The sequence below is a fragment of the Jaculus jaculus genome, chromosome 4 (genome assembly GCF_020740685.1).
Source record: "Jaculus jaculus isolate mJacJac1 chromosome 4, mJacJac1.mat.Y.cur, whole genome shotgun sequence".
Classification (NCBI taxonomy): domain Eukaryota; kingdom Metazoa; phylum Chordata; class Mammalia; order Rodentia; family Dipodidae; genus Jaculus; species Jaculus jaculus.
Window position 1 is genome coordinate 24,702,449 of NC_059105.1, and position 20,721 is coordinate 24,723,169.

Below are 20,721 nucleotides of genomic sequence, written 5' to 3' on the forward strand. Positions count from 1 at the left end.
GCCCACATAAACATGGATGCCACCTTGTCTGCTCTGGCATACTACAACTCTATCTGATTTCAATCTCATCCAAAATGGCTGCAAGCAACAGCTCTAGTGTCTCCTTCTGGCTTCTTCCTCAACCTCTCCTGGGCTGAGCATCTGTGGGCTGGCCCTTCCTGAGCCACCAACCAATCAGATCTCTCTCTTGCACACCTTAGTCTGATGATGGTGTACAAGGCCCTTTTCTTGCCCTTCTTTTAGGCACAGGTTAGGGCCCTGGGCCACTGAGGGTTAAAATGGGCCTGAGCTGCCAGACATGGCTAAGGGCCCCCTGGATACAGGAGGCCACTCCTTCTCCAAGCCTGACACACCTGAACCTAGCCTTCTCCCATAGCCCTGTGACCTTTGGCCAGTTGCCTAGGAAATGCCTTATATGATGTCAGCCAGCAGCCTTCACACAGCTCATCCCCCTGCGACCCTCTTCCCTCCACTCTGTAGATCACCTGACTCCCTAGTGCTGGAATGAACTTCCCTAGGTATCAGCTAGCAACCTCTGAACCCACCCATCCCCTTAGGACCCTCTTCCCACTCTCAACTGCTTATAAACCAATTTCTCTATTGAAGAAAGGACAGCTCTCTCTGAAGTCGGCTCCCAGGGGCAAATTTCTTTTGGCTTGGGCTTTCTAGTTTTGTTTTCCCTCTTAACTATCTGTAGGAAAAAAATCTCATAATTCGTAATTTATCCTCTTCTGAGTCTGTGTTCTCAATTCTTTGTTAACATGGATAAGAACTCAAGACTTGAGAGCTGCTAACTGGGAGTTCTAGTCCCATAGAGCTTTGTCTCGCATCAACGTTGCTCTTGGTCGTCCACCAGAACTGAATGAAAAAGGCATTGCACACGTTGGTTTCAGGATATGGAAAAACCAAGCTGGAACTGAGCTATAAGCTTCCTCCCTGCTTCATAGTGCTGGAAGGTGGTATATATGCTACTGGGGAGAACCTACCAGGCAGTGAGCATGTTCCCACTGGTACATTAGTTGCATGGCTGTTGTGGAGGTAACCAAATTTTTCTTTTTTCATTTTTCACGGTAGAGTTTTTGCTATAGCCTAGGCTGATCTGGAATTCACTATACAGTCTCAGGGTGGCATTGAATTTAAGACAGTTTTATTGCCTCTGCATCCCAAGTGCTGGGATTAAAGGTGTGCGCCACCATGTCTGGCTAACAACTGTTGTATGATTGGATTTAAATCCTGCTCTACAAAGGGAATTCATGCCTGACACTGTGAATCTGGTCAAAAGCCATAGGTGGTGAGGTCATAGGCCCTAGAAGAGAACCTACTGTTGTGGAATTTTGAGAGAGATGGGCCCTCTCTCAGCCCAGATGGATTAGACTTGAGTGGCCGAGGCTCTCAAGATCATGTTGCACACCAAAGAAGAGTTAAGGACTGTAGACAAGGAGGTGAGGAGGGCAAAAGTTGACTTTGATTAGGAAAATATGGAAAAAGACTCCCAGGAGTAGGGGTGTCAAGAGATTGCGGGTTTCCAGATCAAGGGTTTGGGAGCTGGGACTATAAGGTAGAAAAGTGCAAGGTGTCAGGACAAGCATGTGTAGGATTTCCCACTGGTATTGGAAGAACAGAAAAAGAAAAAAAAAGAGGAAAAGAAAAATTATGTTTTTTGAGTTATAACTCAGAAAAGTAGGTAGGCTCTGAATGACAGTTTGCTCACAACTGCACCAAGGGAGGGAGGTATATCCCCAGATGCTGTCCAAATATTGACACCTGAAGATTAGTGGTATTCAGCCTTTATTTATTTATTTTTCAGTGGGAGTAATTAATGCGGGGACTCATAATTGGTCAAAGTGCTAAAAATAAGTGACTGTTGGGTGCTCAGCCCTACATGGAACATGTATATCCTTTCCTCTAAAGCTTGGGGAACATCACAGAAGAGGGGGTGGAAAGAATGTAAGAGCTGGAGGAAGGGGAAGAGTGCTGTGGAACTCTGTTGTCCAGACATGACAAGGCCATTGCACTCATGAACTCACAGCAGTTGTGATAACCTGCACACAACCTGAACAAGATAGGGCCAGTGCTGGTGAAATGGATTAGTGGTTAAGGCATTTGCCTATGAAGCCTAAGGACTCCGGTTCAATTCCCCAGGACCCACGTAAGCCAGAAGCATAAGCAGATGGGTGCATCTGGAATTTGCAGTGGCTAGAAGGCCCTGGTGTACCCATTCTCTCTTTCTATCTGCTATTCTCTCTCTCTCTTAAATAAATAAATAAAATATACATATATGTGTGTGTATGTATGTGTGTGTGTATGTGTGTGTGTGTGTGTGTGTGTATATATATATATATATATATATATATATATATATATATACATATCTTTTAAAAAAATAGGGGGAGTGAACATTCCATTGTGGGGGAAGGGCTCATGAGGCCCCCACCCCTCCTTGAGGAGCTAATGGTAGTTAATGTTTACTAGGGAGGGAGAATTATTCTCTTCAGTGGTATTGCCACTGGTAAGTGATGAGAAGTGGTTCAGTGGGAGGGAAGTAGAGAGGGTTTAATGGGGACTGCATATGATCAAAATACAGTATAGACATCATGAAGCTGTCAAAGAACAAATAATCAGAAAAAGAAAGTGGGCTCACAGAAGCTTGTCAAGAAGCTTGGACATGGAGAATTTCTTGTCAGCCACTGTGGTGTGATTGTGCTAGGCTTCACTTGGGCCTCACAGCCCTGGCATTATGTTAGTGAGTAGGGTAACCCCAATATGTAAGCACATGCAATCTTTATTGAAGAAGGAATATAACAAACCTATTTCTGGGCTGGGGAGATGGCTCAGCAGTTAAGGTGCTTGCCTACAAAGCCTAATGACCCAGGTTCGATTCCCTAGTACCCATGTAAAGTCAGTTTCACGAAGTGGTGTATGCAGCTGGAGTTAATTAGCAGTGGCTAGATGCCCTGGTATATCCATTCTCTCTCTCTCTCTCTCTCTTCCTCTCTCAGTCTTTTTTCTCTCTTCTTGCAAATAAATAAATAAAATATCTTTAAAAACCAAGCCTATTTCCTTCCTATTGGTTAAGGAAGCTGCCTTGTAGGAACTTATTTTTTTGTTTTTCTGACGCTGAGGATTAAACCCAAAGCTTTGCTCATGCCAAACACATAGGCTCTACCCCTTTGGCCCCAGAACATCTGGTTTTAGTCAACAATATCTGCCTCCTTATCCCAGCTTTATTGGAAGTAAATGCATTATAACATGTGGGATTCTAAGGTGCTGCTGCAGTCAGCTCATTGTTGCTGGGGCAGACATCCCACCAGACACAGCTTATGGGTGGGAAGGGTTTATTTCAGGCTTACTAAATCTGGAGGAACACCATCAATGGCAGAAGAAGCTGGCTCCCTTCCATAAATCTAAGCAGAGAGACACCACCAAACATAGCAAACACCAACAGCACAAAACAGCTAGAGTTCAAACTACTCCCCACACAACTTAGGGCCAGACTTGAGATCTACATCTGAACACACCTTAGGTCTGAGTTCTAAGATCCTCCCTGGTGACATACATACCTTTTCCTCAGTAGGGATCCATCCACTGGGGACTCCAGTTTCAAGCCTGAGTCTGAGGAGCTATATGTTCCAACTACCACAGGTGTGTATAGTGTGATATCAAACTGGTACTTGATGTAGGATCTAAAGAATGGAGTAGGATCTTTGGCGATCTTCCCAAGTGACATGAAAAACAAGCCAGAGTTTTCTTGGAAACACGAGCTAATGTGGCTTAGAGATTAGACGAAGTAGAATTGATGCAAAGCAGGGCGTACTATGATCTGTACCCATTCACTGCTCAATCAATACCCAAGTAATGTTGTCCACAAATCAGACATGTCTTGATTTCATTAGGAAGAGGTGAGCGTATTTGGTCAGTTCTGAGGGCTTGTATCCATAGATTCAACAAATGGTCACTGTTTGGAAAAAATGTTGTATCTATACTGAACATGTAAAGACATTTGTTCCCTGAACAATATAATGCAATAGCTGTTAACATAATTCTACACTGTATGAGTATTATGAGTAACAGAGATGATTTAAAGTATATGGAAGGGAGCTGGAGAGATGGCTCAGTAGATCAAGGACTCACCGCTCAAGCCTGAGTAGCTTAGTGTGATCCTCAGACTATGTATAAGCCAGAAAACATGGTGGGCTTCTGTAATGCCAGCACTCTGGTGGGGAGGTAAGAATTTCCTGGAAGCTGACAACAAATGCAGCAAAAAGAACAACAGAAAAGTGAGATGGAGGGACCCTGCCTCAAATGAGGTAGGTCAAGGAGGACAGACCTGAAGGTTGTGTTATGACCTCCATGTGTGTGTCCTGGTACACATGCACCTGTCCCGACACACATATATACATATACATACACATATAAATAAATAATATATATTAAAAATTTACACACACACACACACACACACACACTAAAGAGAGCAAGAGTGTGAGAAAGGATTGTTGCGCCAGGGCTGCAGACACTGCCATCGAATGCCAGATGCTTGTGCCACCTAGTGGGTATGTTGTGTGACCTTGAGCTTGCCTCACCTTTGTGCACCTGGCTTATGTGGGATCTGGACAGTAGGATATGGGTTCTCAGATTTCTCATGCAAGTGCCTTAACTGCTAAGCCATCTCTCCAGTCCAATAATATATTGTTTTAAATAAAGAAAATGGTTTAAATGGAAAACCCTGAAATAACAAAACAGTTTCATTTAAATATTTGACTGTTTAACCATGTAGGTCAACTTACAGAAAAAGAAAGGAAGAAAGAAGAGGTAATTAATTTGGGGGGTGGATAGACATATACCTCAAAATGTAACATCTTGGTAAGTGAGAAAACTGCAGGAACAAAAAGTTCACTCTGACATTCTCTCCTTTTTTCTCTCATGACCTATAGTCATTGAAGAATTCTTTGACCACTTTGCCTCCAAGTTAGTTATAAAACCTTCATGTCAGCAGGGCCTATCCGGATCAGAAAGAATCTGACAAGAGAGGGCTGCAAGATTTTCTCTGGCTTAGTACCATGGGATCATATTCCATTTCTATCAACATACTTCCATGGGACTGTCCATTCTTCATGGAATGGAAGAATAAAAATTAAAAATTTTTATTTTAATTAATTAACTTATTTTGGGGTGTGTATCTATGCAGGTGTGTGTGTGTGTGTGTGTTTGTGGGCTTATACTAGCCACAGCATGCATGTGAAGGTCAAAGGACAGCCTTGGGTATCTGTCCTCTCCTTCCATCTTCTCTTCTGAGACAGGAGTCTCTGGTTGTTTTGACTAGCTGACATGTGAGTTTCTGGATGCTCCTGGCTCTGTGTCCCTTTGTCATTGACATGCTGGGAATCATAGATGTGTTTGCTGCTTTGTGTCTGGCTTCATGTGGGTGCTGGGGAGGACGCACTTAGATTGGCAGGCTAGCAAGCAAGTGCATTTGTTTCTCTCCTTTGGGTGTGCAGTGTAGGGGATTTGACCTAGGGCCTCCTGCCAGCCAGACAAATCCATACCATTTCTGACTGTCCCTATACCACATAAAATTCTGTTAAAGAAATACATTATGTTTTTCCCTCGTTGATCTGTCTTTTGTCACAGGAGTGACAGACATGAAACTCACATTTCTTTCAACAAACCATGCCTAATATTTAGCAAAAAGTAAAAGCAAACAAATAAAACTCCCAATTCCATTATAAGTCTATTGGCATGCTGACAATATTTATAAATAATTGAAAACATGAATTCTAAGAGACAAATTTTAGCCACTAAGTGAGGCAAACACCTTTAGGAACAAACTCAGAGGAAAGAAGGCCAATTAAACATAAAATAATAGTGAAAAGCTGGAAAGGGAGATTTATTCAATATGACCACATTGGGAAGAGGAACAAATAAGTCCCGTGAACCTGCAAATCCATCTTCTAGGTCCTTCCGGGTTTAACAGACGACAAAGGGTATGTATTCCTAAGCAGTCAGTCATGGTCAAGGTATGGTCCTTGGCTTCACTCTCTCCTCTAAGGTGGTCTGATAAGTTGTCCAAACTCTCCTTCTGACTGACCCTGGGATTAAGCCTTTTCCTTTGCCTAGTATGATATTTATGGGGGGGGGTCGAGTTGCATTATCTTAGTAATTGGGGAAGTTTAGGGGTGGCAGGACATCCAAAAGTAGAAGTGAGAAATATCCTCAAGGCTTTAAGTAAAGATCTAGTTCCTTTTTTTTTTTTTCTTTTTTCTTTTGGTTTTTCAAGGTAGAGTCTCACTCTAGCCCAAGCTGACCTGGAATTCAACTATGTAGTCTCAAGATGGCTCGAACTCATGGTGATCCTCTGCCTCCCAAGTGCTGGGATTAAACACACAGCTCTTCTCTCAAAGGGGATAAGAGATTACTCTGGAGCCAAATATGAGTGACTATGGCCCAGGAGCACGGATTTAGGACTCCCCAATTCCATGTTTCAATGTGCTAACAATTTCAGGAAGGTTGTATAGGCACAGAACAGAAAGTCATCAATCGAGGCACTTTTCAAATACATTGGCTGACCATCAGGTAGGCAGGTTATAGGAAGGTGGGGAAACCTCCACCGTTAAGCCACACTATCTCTGCCCACTGGGGTTTGGCGGGGGCTATGAATAAGTGATTTATTTCTCCTTGAAGATGAATAGACTATGGAATATGGTAAACTTTCAGTAGATGTGAAATTTTGGCCATGCTCTTTTTCTTGGGGGTGGGCGATGGCATGTGTGTGATGGTGGGTGATGGGACACGCGTAGTGTATGCACCGAGTGTGTGTGTGTGTGTTGAGGCAGAGGAGACTGTCAAGCGTCTCTTCTTGTTCATCTGTTTCCTTGAGATGGAGTCTCTCACTCAACCTAGAGCTTCTGTTTTTGCCATTTTGTTTTTCAAATCAGCAAGCCCCAGCAATTCTCCCTCTGTGGGTGTAGGGTTATAGACATGCGTGGCCATGCCCAGCTGTTTATGTGGGTGCTGGGGGAATTGAACTCGGGCAGTCTCAGTCTCATGCTTGCACCGCAAGCGCTCTTAACTCCTGAGCCATCTCCCCAGCCCCATGATTTTCCTTTTTAACAAATGATTTACGACCTTCCTGGAGGATTTCTATCTCCCATGGGTGAGTTTATGCCCCATATTGAGTTTTTTAAACAACAAAGGAAAAGCTATTTAGTATAGACTTCTTAGATCCTGTATGAAAAGACTTATCTGAGAATTGCTTTAGATTGTGAGGCAAAGGAAAGCTGTTGTGGCCTCAGCGTAAATCTTTGGCTTTGTTCTTCAGTGAATGTAAACTTAACCCTAAGCAGGGCACCACAGATAACGCTCAGAGGAAACCGGAAGTCTTGAGAGACTGGGAGCCAGATCAGCAGGAGAGTTTGGGGTAAATAAAAAGCCTTTGGTCCTTAGGGCTACTGGGGGCGGGGGCGGGGGCGGGGGCGGGGTGGTGGTGGTGGTGGTGGCCATCCAGTGCTGATAGGGTTTGTTGCTATGTCTCGGTGCTTTGGGTTCAGGAAGGACCCTGGAGTCAGCCTGCACGCTGGTCTCAGGACCCCTGAGGGTATCTCTGTCTTGCCTGAGAATCTTGCTGGGTCTGCATTGCTGTTAATTCGAGAATGGACCAGAGAGCACAATTCCGTTCACAGTGGGTCCGCTGCCCCAGGATGCTCACAAGAATGGAAGTGAGACGTGCGCTGGCTGGATTCCACCGTTCCAGCTGTGAGATGGGGTGGGGGTGGGGCTGAACCTCAGTCCGCACCAGCCCGCAAGATTAATTGAGCCCTAGCGCCAGCGACTTCCTAGGCCAGGGCTGATCAAAAGGACTCTCTAAACCGGGCGTGGTGGCGCCTGCCTTTAATCCCAGCATTTAGGAGGCAGAGGTAGGAGGATTACCACGAGTTCGAGGCCACCCTGAGGCTACATAGTGAATTCCAGGACAGCCTGAGGTAGAGTGAGACCCTACCTGGAAACCCACCCCCCGCAAAAAAAAAAAAAAAAAAAAAAAAAAAAAGACTCTCTAGGTCTTGATGCTCTTAGTTTTCGAATGGTCACATTGCCAACCCTTATACATAGCTTGTTGCCACTTACTCATTCAATACGCCGGTAGAGCACACCTTCCCCCATCAAAGCTCTCTGCTGGTTGAATTGCCTGGAAGAAAATCAGTAGAAAGCAAGTCCATTATGGCCACTTTTACCAGAAATAGCTCCATGGAAAATTAAATGACTCCTCCGCCCCAACTCCCCATCACATACACAAATGACAAACGATTAACTGCTTCTGGTCCAAAGCTCTAAAGCAAAGTCATTGTTTGGGAGATAACATAGTGATTTTGAATGTCCTAATTAGCAAAACAACAAACAAAACATCAAAACCAGGCTTGGCTGCTCTCAGCTACACTCTGCAAGATAAATTCTCTAAATCCATCTGAAGCCATAGCTGTGCAAATTCAAACAGCAGGTTTTAACTAAGGAATGCTCTTCCTGCAAATGTATATATTTAAGCTCTTGGCCAGGGCTGCCTCTAGCCAACGGCAGCTCAGGAAGGCTCTGTGGAGCCAGAGAAATGTGTTTGCTTTCCCACCGCTGTGAAAGGAGTGTCGTCAAAGGTTCAGGCTCAGCTTAGCTTCCTAAGTATGAGGTCAGGAAGATCATTCTAGAGCAGGGCAGATGAGCATGTACGAGCCATACCTGGCACCTCTTGCTTTGGGGGAGGCATGTTACAGACTTAGTGTGTTACCACAGTTGTAAGGCTCTGAGAAAAAGCTTAGACCTGACCACCTGCCTGCAATAGTAAATTAAACAAGTAATAGTGAAAGCCATAAAAGGGACATTTATTCAATGTGGCCACGTTGGGAAGAGGAATAGAGAGGCCCAGTGAATCCACCCCCCTGACTCCCTACACTGCCCCAAGTCCGTCTTCAGGGTCCTAACATGAGTTTTAACTTAAATAGAAGGCAAGAGACATGTATTATTGAGCAGTCCTGGTCCAAGCATGGCCTTGCCCATTACTGATCCACTGTGGTCTTGGCTCCACTTCCTCCTGCATGGTGGTCGTCATCAGCATTATGAACTCTCTGGGGAACAAAGGCCTCTGGCTGGCATCAGGATCACAGCTCTTTCTACTCCCAGCATGAGATTCCTGGGGAAATTCCAATGAGGGGGGGTGCGGGGGAGTCCATTATTTCTATAGTCTGATAGCCAAAGTGAGGGCATAAGTATCTTTCGAGAATCTCTTCATTCCTGCCTGGAGAGGAAGAATATGGCCTCTGGAACTGGACAGAGCTGAGCTCACATACTAGTGTGGCTGCATTTGGTTCACCTGGGAACTTATTTTCATTGGTCAAGGATGATGGCGCCTCCCTTCCGAGATTTCTGTGAAGACCAGATGGAACATCATAGGGATGACACTGTCCACAAGGCAGGTGCTTTGTGAATATATTTTTGGGAACCTAGCAGGAAAGAACAGAAGCTTGTGCATGGGATGTACAATGTAAGGGGAGGAGTATAGTATTGTACAGGCCATTGAATTTGAGTGGCATGGAGTGATTGGGCATGATGCAGTCATGCTACCTTTAGAGAGACTATACCTTTCCGGTTTAGCCTACACACATTGGGACTGTGTGTTTTATTTAAGTTTGATTTATTTATTTTATTTATTTGAGAGAGACAGAAAGAGGCATACACACACACACACACACACACACACACACACACACACACAGAGAATGGGTATGCCAAGGCCTTAGGCTGTTGCAAATGAACTCCAGATGCAAGCGCCACCTTGTGCATCTGGCTTATGTGGGTCCTGGGGAATCAAACCTAGGTCCTTTGGCTTTTTAGGCAAACACCTTAACCATTAAGTCATCTCTCTAGCCCAGGACTGTGTTTTTGGTATTAGTTTTTATTAGAGTTTAGTCATGGGAATATAGAAGTTTAAGGGTAACCATGAGGACTCTTAACCATTGAAGTTTTACATTCTAATAAATTCCTAACCTTTGTTAACTTTCCAGGCTCTCAGATAGGTGCTAATTTTCTTTTTCTTTTTAAGAATACTTTCCTTTCTTTCTTTCTTTCTTTTTTTTTTAGGGAGGATCTCTCTCTAGCTCACACTGACCTGGAATTCAGAATACATGGCGATCCTTTTACCTCTGCCTCATGAGCACTGGGATTAAAGGAATCCACAACCATGCCTGGTTTATTTTTATTTTCCCAATTTTCTTTTTCTGTCAAGCAAAGTATGATGTAAGGGTTCCAGAAGGTGCCTCAAGGAAGACCAAAGGCCTATTCAGGTGGAATCATTTCCTGATGATTTTTGAATTAAGGATCATTCCTGACCCTTGGTAAAGTATCTGAAAAGTTCTTTGGAGTTCTGGGAAGATTAGAATTTGAATTCTTTGGAAACTTAGAATTAAGATGAAATGGCAATTTTGGGGTTCTTCACCAATACATCAATATATGCCAATGCACCAATAACTTAGGGTATTTCCAGATTCTTTTTTTTTCCAGTTCAGTTTTTTCATTGTTAGTTATGTACATGCTCAGCCACGTTGGTACTATTGTTCGCCTCCTCCCTGTTCTTCCCTCTCTGAAGGGACCCTCCTTGGTGGGGCATGTGGGTTGTGCATTCTGGGAGTAACCATCACTGATGGGGAAGAGGCAATGTCTCTGTGCATGATGTCCCAACTTGCGGCTCTATCTTTTTGCACCCTCTTCCATGAGTTTCCCTGAGCCACGTTGGGTTTGTTTTAGGTCTCCTTCATTGATGAGGTCTTGGGAACCTCTGTGTTTGTCTCTAGATCTTTGGTTTGGTAGGAGTTGAGTGGCCTCTGTGTCCTTTACCCTTGTGCTGGTATCAGGTCCACCAAGAAAGCAGCACTCTTGCTCATTTCTCCAGTTTCTCTATGGTTTCAGCTGGGGCCCTGGTGAGGTGCGATGCTGATTCTCTCCTCAGGTTCTGTGTCCATCTGAAAAAGAGAAGCAGATTCCCCAACGGAGAGTGAAGTCAGCACTAGATAAATGGGATAACCATTATTATTGAAGAGGGAATTTAATAGGTGTAGCCCAGGATTGGTGGGAGCTTGATATTGGAGGGTGGGCTCATTTTTTAGATATGGTTCTGATTTGTTTCCCAGTTCCAGCTATGGGTTCCATTCCACTGAGCAGATCTGTTAGCCAACTCAAGAGCAGTTGGTTACCCACCATGGCTGTGTGCCACTATTGCACTTGTGTGAGCATCATGTCAGGTTGTTTGCTGCTGAGTACCTTAGACCATGAGTTGCTTGGACAGATGTTGGTCCTTTTCCCCCAGTTCCTCATGTAGCACCTTCTGGCACTAGATGATCTAACTGTCTGGGGATTGACTTTCTTCCAGATTCCAGTCAGGTCTCTCCATGTTCTGTACCAATAATATATGGTGTTATTTCCAGATTCTTATCTTAGGAGTTCCAAGAATTGAAATCCATAGGCCAGAGGGTAATATTTAGAGAGATTTATTAGATCAAGAGAACGAAAGAGAAGGAAGTACAGAGAGCTCCTGCCACGTGGAAGGTGGGAAAGGCTAGTGCCCATGTGAGAAGCTGAGCCTGTGAGTGCGGGAATGTAAAGGAGGTTTCTAGGGTAATTAAAAAAGGGTCAGAGCCGGGCGTGGTAGCGCATGCCTTTAATCCTAGCACTCGGGAGGCAGAGGTAGGAGGATCTTTGTGAGTTAAAGGCCACCCTGAGACTACAGAGTTAATTCCAGGTCAGCCTGGACCAGAGTGAGACCCTACCTTGAAAAACCAAAAAAAAAAAAAAGGGGGTCAGAGCTTAAAGAAACACACACACACACACACACACACACATGCAATGCACGCATGTGTGTGCTTGAAAGTGGAATAAAAGGATGTAACTCATTTGCCTTCACCTTAGGGGAAAAGCTAAGGGATCAGTTAGTGAGGGTCCCCTAGTCTAGGAGAGGGCTTACCAGAGCAAGGACCTGGAAGTCCAGGTGTTAGGAGAGATGAACAATCAAGAAGAAGGCTTTGCCCACCCTGTAAGCCCCTCTTTATAGCTTATTGGGGTGGGATTTACCCTCAGGCTCAGGTGAGCTCAGAAAGAGAGAGAAGGCGGGGGAAGGGGGGGGAGAGAGGAGGGGGGAGGGTGGACGCGTGAGCTGATTGGCCTAGACTCAGGGGGGTAGCTCAGGAAAAGGATGCCAGCACCCCTGAGTAGGGGGCACTGCCATTAAAAAATGAGACTAGACTGGATCAAATACTGAATGTTCTTTGGGCCAATCCCTAGCTGACTGCCTGAAAACTAAAGCTAACTGTCTAATTTTCCCTCAAAGGAACTTTCGTTTAAAATGTCAGTGAATAAGTTCTAACCTGAGAGAACCTTAGCTCAGAAGATATGCCCAGTTGGGACACTGGAGTGGATTGCTAAGTGGGGCTCATGATACTGTTATTTCTTAACAGGCTACATGGGAGCCCTTAGTTTCAAATTCTATAGAAGAAAAACTTGAAAGACTATGGGCTTGCCCTCAAAAGATTCTATTCTCTACCTAACCCTGAATGCTACCACCCTAGACAGGTAAATGTTTCTCCTAATCTTAACCCTAAGTATTGTTAACCTTTTTGTAGTCTTCTGTTTCCTGAAAACATTTCATAATAGTTTTCATAGGGAAAGACTCTGAGCTAAACTGTTTATTTATTTATTTATTTATTTCAACTGGTAAATCCAGCAAGTCATTAGCATGCTTAGTGCTTAACTCTGCTGTTTGAACACCTCGGTTTGCATTACTGAAATCATCTACTCCAGCCCTATTTAATCTGACTCTTTGAGGGTAAGACTCACCTTCTCCACTGAGTACTGGTGGCTACTGAGGAAGGGAACCACAGGGCAATGTAAGCTTCATGCTTAGGCTCCTTTAGTGATCTCAAGACTAGACCACAAGAAAGAAACAACTCTTCTAAACACATTTAAAAAAAAAAGCCTCATGTTAGAGTGAGGAGTGGGTTAGAGGGCACATAACTCTCATTCTTTTCTATTAAATTTTTTTAAAATATTTTATTTATTTATTTGAGAGTGACAGACACAGAGAGAAAGACAGATAGAGGGAGAGAGAGAGAATGGGCGCGCCAGAGCTTCCAGCCTCTGCAAACGAACTCCAGACGCGTGCGCCCCCTTGTGCATCTGGCTAACGTGGGACCTGGGGAACCGAGCCTCGAACCGGGGTCCTTAGGCTTCACAGGCAAGCGCTTAACCGCTAAGCCATCTCTCCAGCCCTTCTTTTAAATTTTTAAAATATTTTATTTTTATTTGTTTACTAGACAGAGAAAGGGAGAGAGAGAGAGAGAATGGGCGTGCCAGGGCCTCCAGCCACTGCAAACGAACTCCAGACATGTGTACTCCTTGTGCATCTGGCTAATGTGGGTTCTGGGGAATTGAACCTGGGTCCTTTGGCTTTGTAGGCAAATGCCTTAACTGCTAAGCCATCCCTCCAGCCCCTCTTTTCTAAGAGCATTTAGCTAGCTGAGAAGAAAGCAGCGCTGTTAGAGAGCAGAGTGTGTCAAGAGGAAGCACTGTTAACAAGACTCATTTCTAAGGGCTGGAGAGAGGCCAGGGCTGAGTAGGCAAGTTCTAACTTTGTGTTTATACCTTGTGGCTTGTTCATTATCTTTGATCCCATTCGCAAAGGAGGAGGCAGACACACCCGCTATTGAATATGAACTCATGGCAAGGTAGACAGGGTTATGCTCAGTGGCTCCCGGCCAGCCTCCTTCTAACCTGTGAGGATCAAGACAGGTCAAGGCATCTTTCAGGGGCCTCTGAGGCCATCATGTGGACAGCACTGATGTTGTTGGTAAGGATTATGGGTAATGTAGGTTTTTCATGTAGGTAGTAGCTAGAGACAGCCCCAAAGACACAGAGATGTCACCCTGCCCTGCCCCGAGGGGATTAGAACTCTAGTCTGATTCAGTCATCCAAGATGGTTGTAAGCGGCAGAGACTTTCAAATTCTTCAACTTTTTGCAGGCTTAACGTCTGTGGACCAGCCCTTCCTATGTCAGTGTCACTCCTGGGAGCTAATCAACCAATCAGGGTCCTTTCTGCACACCTGGGCCTCGTCAAGAGGCTTGTGATAGTTGGATGCCTAATTTATATAAATGGACCTGAGCCATGTGTGTGAGACTCTCTTCCTCCCTCCCAACTTTTCCCCCATGTAACAGAGATTCTTCCCCAATTTCCCCTCTCCTCTCCCAGCTGAGGGGGCAGGAATTACCTCTGGATTGGGAGCTTTTATTCTCCGCTATTTCCACTGTACCTTACTAAATTCTCCATAATTTATTGTTTTCTGAGTTTACTGTTTTTTTTTTTTTTTTGAGGTAGGGTCTCGCTCTAGCTCAGGCGACCTGGAATTCACTATGTAGTCTCAGGTTGGCCTCGAACTCATGGTGATCCTTCTACCTCTGCCTCCCAAGTGCTGGGATTAAAGGCGTGTTTTCAATTCTTTGTTAAGCATGGATAAGGCTCCAAGGCATCGGGAGTCAGCAGCCCGGGGATAGGGTTCTAAGTCTTGTTCCTGCATCTCTCCCTGATCTCCATTCTGGCAACATTATCCTGCCTTTCATATCTAGGTAGGCTTTCTTGTCTTAAGCACTTTCCTTTCTTTAATACTTTATTTATTTGATAAAGAGGTAGATGGAGAAAGAATGGGCATGCTGGGGCCTTTAGCCACAGTAAACAAACTCCAGATGCATGTGCTTACATGGGTACTGGGGGATGGAGCCTGGAGCCTCAGGCTGCTCAGGCAAGCACCTTAACTGCTGAGCTATATCTCCAGCCCCATCCAGCTAGGCTTTCTAGGGCTTTCCAGCCCTAGAGTTTATGCAGTTTGGCTCTGGATCCATAGCGGGGATAGGCAGGTCAAGATCATGGCTTCATTTACTACTCAACATTTTTTATTAAATGAATGACTTTATCATTGCCAAGAGCAGATATTCTGTGGGACCCAAATCGAGTGACATCTGATCAAGGCAGGTAACACACTCATATGAAAAAGAAAAAAAACAAAAAGCCAAAAAGCCACCTAGAGGGCTGGAGAGATGGCATAGCGGTTAAGCACTTGCCTGTGAAGCCTAAGGACCCCGGTTCGAGGCTCGGTTCCCCAGGTCCCACGTTAGCCAGATGCACAAGGGGGCGCACGCGTCTGGAGTTCGTTTGTAGAGGCTGGAAGCCCTGGCGCGCCCATTCTCTCTCTCTCCCTCTGTCTTTCTCTCTGTGTCTGTCGCTCTCAAATAAATAAATAATTAAAAAAAAAAAAGCCACCTAGAATTGGTATCTTAAAAACAGCAAATTTATATTAATACTAAATGGGCACTAAAAGGATCCAAATGGACGCATAATTTATGTAAATGTATGCAAATGCAGGTACCAATTACACAGAACAGGATTGGGTGGCATTTGGAAAGACCAGCCATGTTCTAAGCTGTCACCTGGCAGCCTGCTTCACCTGGAATCTGATACAGACCAGATGGCAGGAATTAGAAATGACGAAATCTCCTTCCTTGAACCTTCACCCTCTGTGAGTCCTTGAACCTTTCCCCTCTGTGAGTCCTTGAACCTTCACCCTCTGTGAGCTTTGAAGTATTAAGACTGCTCTGGTTAGCAGCATTCAAGGACTCAGAGTTGCAGCAGGACCTCTGGAGGAATAATGCCCAGCCATGCAGACTTTGCAAGGCTCGAGCATGGCCTGCTGCGGTAACGTACATAAGATGTCTTGACCTTCTGTGGTAAGTCAGGTTTACCTGTTGCTGGGAGAATGGGGGAACCACATGCATGACTAGAAAAGGGATCCTGTTTCTTCTAAATGGACAAATTACAAGTGATGACCACACAGACGTCTCACCACCGTGTAATGCCATGGGTGCAATTTCTCTAGTATCTGCAGTTCTGCCCCATTCAGGGCTAGTTACTGATCACATGCCTGATGTTGACAGGAGCTCCTTTCTCCCTAAGAGCACTCCCTCTAGACAACTGAGTCAGCATCATTATCCAAATAAACATCTGCTCTACTTTCTTGTTCATAACAATAATGGCAGCTGGTCGCCATGACGGATGGGCTTGACACATACCGTCCAAGTGGAAAAGTTGAGAAAATTGGAATCATTAGAAAAACTGCAATAGTATTTTCCTATCCACTTCCACTTTAACAAACAAACAAACAAATAAACAACCAAACAAACTGAAGGCCTTATAGTCCTTTTGCTTTGTTGGAATGTTTAGGACTTTAGTGTTAGGACTTAGAGTCCATGTCTTGCAAAGCACTGCTGGATCGAAGAGGAACATCTGAAGTTCTGAAGTGAGTTTGGGGAACGTAGTCCTAGTGGGTAACCCCTGGGCAGGAGAAGGCTGCTAGCATCCAGTGACTTCTGTTGGAGATCTGCAGAGTAGGGCTTTCCCAGGCTGACTTTTGAGGTCTCCAGATGCAGGATTCTCCAGTGCTGTGTGCTGGAGGGCAGGGTTGAGAGAGTGGAGTCAAGATGCTCTGGGCTGTGGCTCACCATAGATCTGGCACACACTAAGAGCTGGCCTCACTAAGTCAAAAGTGAACCCCTCCCCTGCCAGAGGGTTCTGGGCTGTGAGAAGTCTGAGTACACACACTGATGTGTTAATGAGGATCATGAATCCCATCATCTGAAGGGGAGCTGTAGGTTCTCTGGGAACTGCTCCCTGCATTTTTGTTGGGACCAGCAAGCTCCAAACTATATGACTTACATTGTAAGTGTGCTAAAGTCTAGAGTAATATCTAAAGTAAGGGGTCTCAGGCTCAGGGTCTACCAGATACCAACTCTGGATACCTCTTTGCTGAAAGGTGAGCTGATTTCCTTTCCTGAGACTGCGTGGAGGCCCCCCCGAGAGAAACAGAAGGCACAGCTAACTCAGGTGAACTCAGACAGCATCGCTGGGAGGGAACTGCATGAACATGAGGCTTTCCTTCTCAGTTTCCTCATCTGGTTAGGAGGGCAGGAATGGGCCCTGGTTACAGGAAGAGCTAGGAGCCCATTGTGTTTGAGCTTTTCCTCAAGTTTCCTTTTGGAGGAGCACTTGACTTTTCTTCATTTTCCTGGAATCCCCAATGCCTCTTCCAGGCTTTGTTTTCTAAAGGGCATAATTTCTTGGAAGAGACAGACGTCTTCATTTTGCACACTGTGGTTGGTTGACACTGAATGGGGAGTGTAAATCATCTCTTCCAATTATGGAGCCGAAGACCAGGAAGTACTTTGTAGTCATTAAGTGCTCTACCAATTTTTAAGGATAATGCATTTTTCATGTCAGCTTTATACCCCAAATTTATGTCAGCTAGTTACAAATATGCTTTGCTCTGAAATTCTCCGAGGCTTAGCCAGAGCTGATGAAAACTAAGAAGCTATAATGAAAGTCCAAAATGCCTTTGTGTACTCTCTTAATTTTGTATTTCTGGCTTCCTCTGGGCACAGATCTAGTGATGTCATTGAGTCCACATTACCTACCACTGGATGTAGTGCATTGGTTAGAAACTTTTATGTTTGAAAAAAAAAATCAGGAAATGTCTTAAACACTTAGGAGTTTTCCATACATCGTCAGAAATCTGGATGGAGCTATGACATGGGTTTGCTAGGTCACTGCTGACAAAGATCATGCCTTTGTGATTCTCTTGACTTTTTCCTTTTTGCTTCAAGAAGGCTGAGGTAGCTTCTTTTGAATAGAGGACTTTTGAACTGGACCTCTATTCAAAAGAAACAATTGGGGCTGGAGAGATGGCTTAGCGGTTAAGGTGCTTGCCTGCGAAGCCTAACACCACTTGTTCAAATCTCCAGGTCCCAGGTAGTAGCCAGACCCCAAAGTGACACAATCATGCAATGCTGCACATGCACACAAGGGGGCGCACACATCTGGAGTTCCTTCACAGTGGCTGAAAGGCCCTCGTGCACCCATTCTTTCTCTCTCTTTCTGCCTCTGTCTCTCTCTCCCTGCCTGTCTCCCCACATCCCCTGTCTCTCTCTCTCTCAAAAATAAAATAATAAAAAAGAAAATGTTGGTGAGTGTGTTGGTTTTAGGGGGGACCTTCAATCCATTCTGTGTGCTATACAACTGACTAGCAGGCATAAGTGCCCACCAGTACAGTAGTGGCATGACTGTTATGGTATAACCAACGGCTTCCTGATTGGACCTGGGACCCATTTCTATATGGGATGGAATTCATCTCTGTTGTTGTTAACCTATTCCTGGGAAGGTCATTGACTCGAGGGAGGAAGCCATTACTGTTGATTGACTAAAAGGATATGTGGTACCCTGCAAATCACCCCTTGAAATGATATTGTGCTTATGCCCATAGACTAGTCCTGCGCTCTCTCATCTTTAGTCAGAGAAGCTTCTCCCATCCAAGTACTAACCAGGCCCGACCCTGCTTAGCTTCCGAGATCAGACGAGATCGGGCGCATTCAGGGTGGTATGGCCGTGGACAGAGAAGCTTCTTTATGCAGACAATCGTGACAATGGGGGACACTAAATACTCATCAAACTGATGAGAGTAAGTGATGCTTGAGTGCTCAGTCCTAAATGAGACATCTTTATCATACCTCCCAAAGCTCAGGAACTAGTGTAAGGAGGGGGCAGAAAGTATATAAGGGTCAGGGCATTGACAGGAATAGTTTGGGACACTTTGTCTGTCACTTCTTGACCCACAGCATCTGTTATTACCTCCACAGTATGGAGCTCGTCAGCATCTTGACATGAATGATGGCAGCAGGCAGAAATAAAACCATCATCAAATAAAAGAGTCACTCATTGTGGACAGAAGGCGTTCAGTGGGAGGGAGGAAGGGGAGAGGGCACAAGTTATTGGAAGGGGAGTATGGTCAAATTATATTATGTTCAAGTATGAAAAATGTCAGATAAATAAAAAGAGGGAGCCTCAAAGTGCTTAATTTCCTCCCCCTAAAATAGTGGGATTTAGATTCCAACCTCTCAACTCTGAGTGGGCTTGTGACCGTTTCAGCCAATCAAGTGTGATAAAAGTCAGCTGTGACTTCCCAGGCTAGCTCAATTTCTGGATGGTTCTCATGGGGCACTTACTTTCTGGATGGTTCTCATGGGGCACTTACTCTCTGGATGCTTCCACTGGCATTCTTCCTCTAGGGATTTTCCTTTGCAAAGCCCAGATTAGATACCCGTGGAAGGACAGAGAGCCTTCTAGAAGAATCTTACAAAATGGAAGACATCTGTGGAGCTCGGAGCATGAGTCAGCACTGTGGATAATCACTGTGTGTTTAAGAGAGCAACAGGGCCCTGCTGACCACAGGGTACATAGCAAGATGTTCTTAGCTCGCTGTTTACTCTTGGGCTGTGCATGTTCTTTTTTGCTCAGCTCTGCTCCTGAGGCAGCCTTCTGCCGTGCAGCGAGCAGCTGTGCCTTCTCAGAGAGCAAGCAGAGAAGTCAGACTCCCTTCTCCTCTGCCCTCAGCAACGGAAGAATGAGCTGGAAGTCTTGTGTTTCCTCATTGCTAAGGGTATATACTTTATGATTTCCTGCCATTCAGAATGATGTCTTTCCTCAGTGTGTGTGTATCTATGTTTCTCTGTGTGTGTGTGTGTCTGTGTATGTGTATGCGCCATTTATTTGGGAGAAAGAGAGAATGGATACACTAGAACCTCCTACCACTGTAAAAAAAAAAAAAAAATCCATACACGTGTACCACTTTGTGCATCTGGCTTCACATGTGTACTGGGGAATCACACCCAGGCCATTAATTAGGCTTTGCAAGCAAGTGCCTTTAACCCTTGAGCCACCTGTCCAGCTCCCATTTCTTATCTCTTTTGAGGGACATTTTTAATCCCTGACCACATATATCTCTGGCACTGCCTCTGGCAGCTAATACTCGTTATTTAATTCTGCTTTCATTATTCTCCCTTTCTCTTTCAATGTGGTGGTAACCCTGCATGTTTTGACATGCCCTTATTCCGTAGCAACTAGTGCAGTGTCTCGCATAGGGAGGCACTCAAGATCCGCTCAGTGTGAAGGAACGGGAAGAAATGGCTGAGCGCTCAGTGCTAAATGAGACATCCTTGTCACTAGGGGTTGATATCTCTGATATGGACATCCTAGATGGTAAGATGCTCATATGGCACGGCAAGCATTGTCACTCTAACCATTGCACAGCACAGGTCAGGAATCTGGATGAGAATGGACGACGTTTCTATCATGATCTCGTGTGACTTTGTTCATGCATTCATTGACTTCACAGCCGTTGCTGAGCGGCCACTTTGCTATGGCTCCTGGGCAGGCCACTGGGGAGACAGGATGGAGGTGGCTGAGATGGCCACAGACATGGTGGGGGTGGAGGTGTGCTCTTGCCTTTCCTATCTCACTCTAAAGCCAGCAAAGCCCCTAGGTGCTATAGACAACGGTGATGTTTTCAGTGAGTGTTCATTTTTTTCCCCTCATCCTCCCTTCTAACACCTGTAACCAAATGGCATCTCTTCTCTTCTCATCCTGGAAGACAGTGAAGTGTGTTTCCGACCACGCAGCTCTCCTTACATTCTGAGAGGCATGGAAAAGGGTTGCCACTGGTTTGGCTCGAGGTTACTGGGATCCAAACTCTCCTATTGCATCAGCCCAACAAGCAGTCTCTGAGGTCTGGAGAGAATGAGACAACGCATCCAGGCTACGA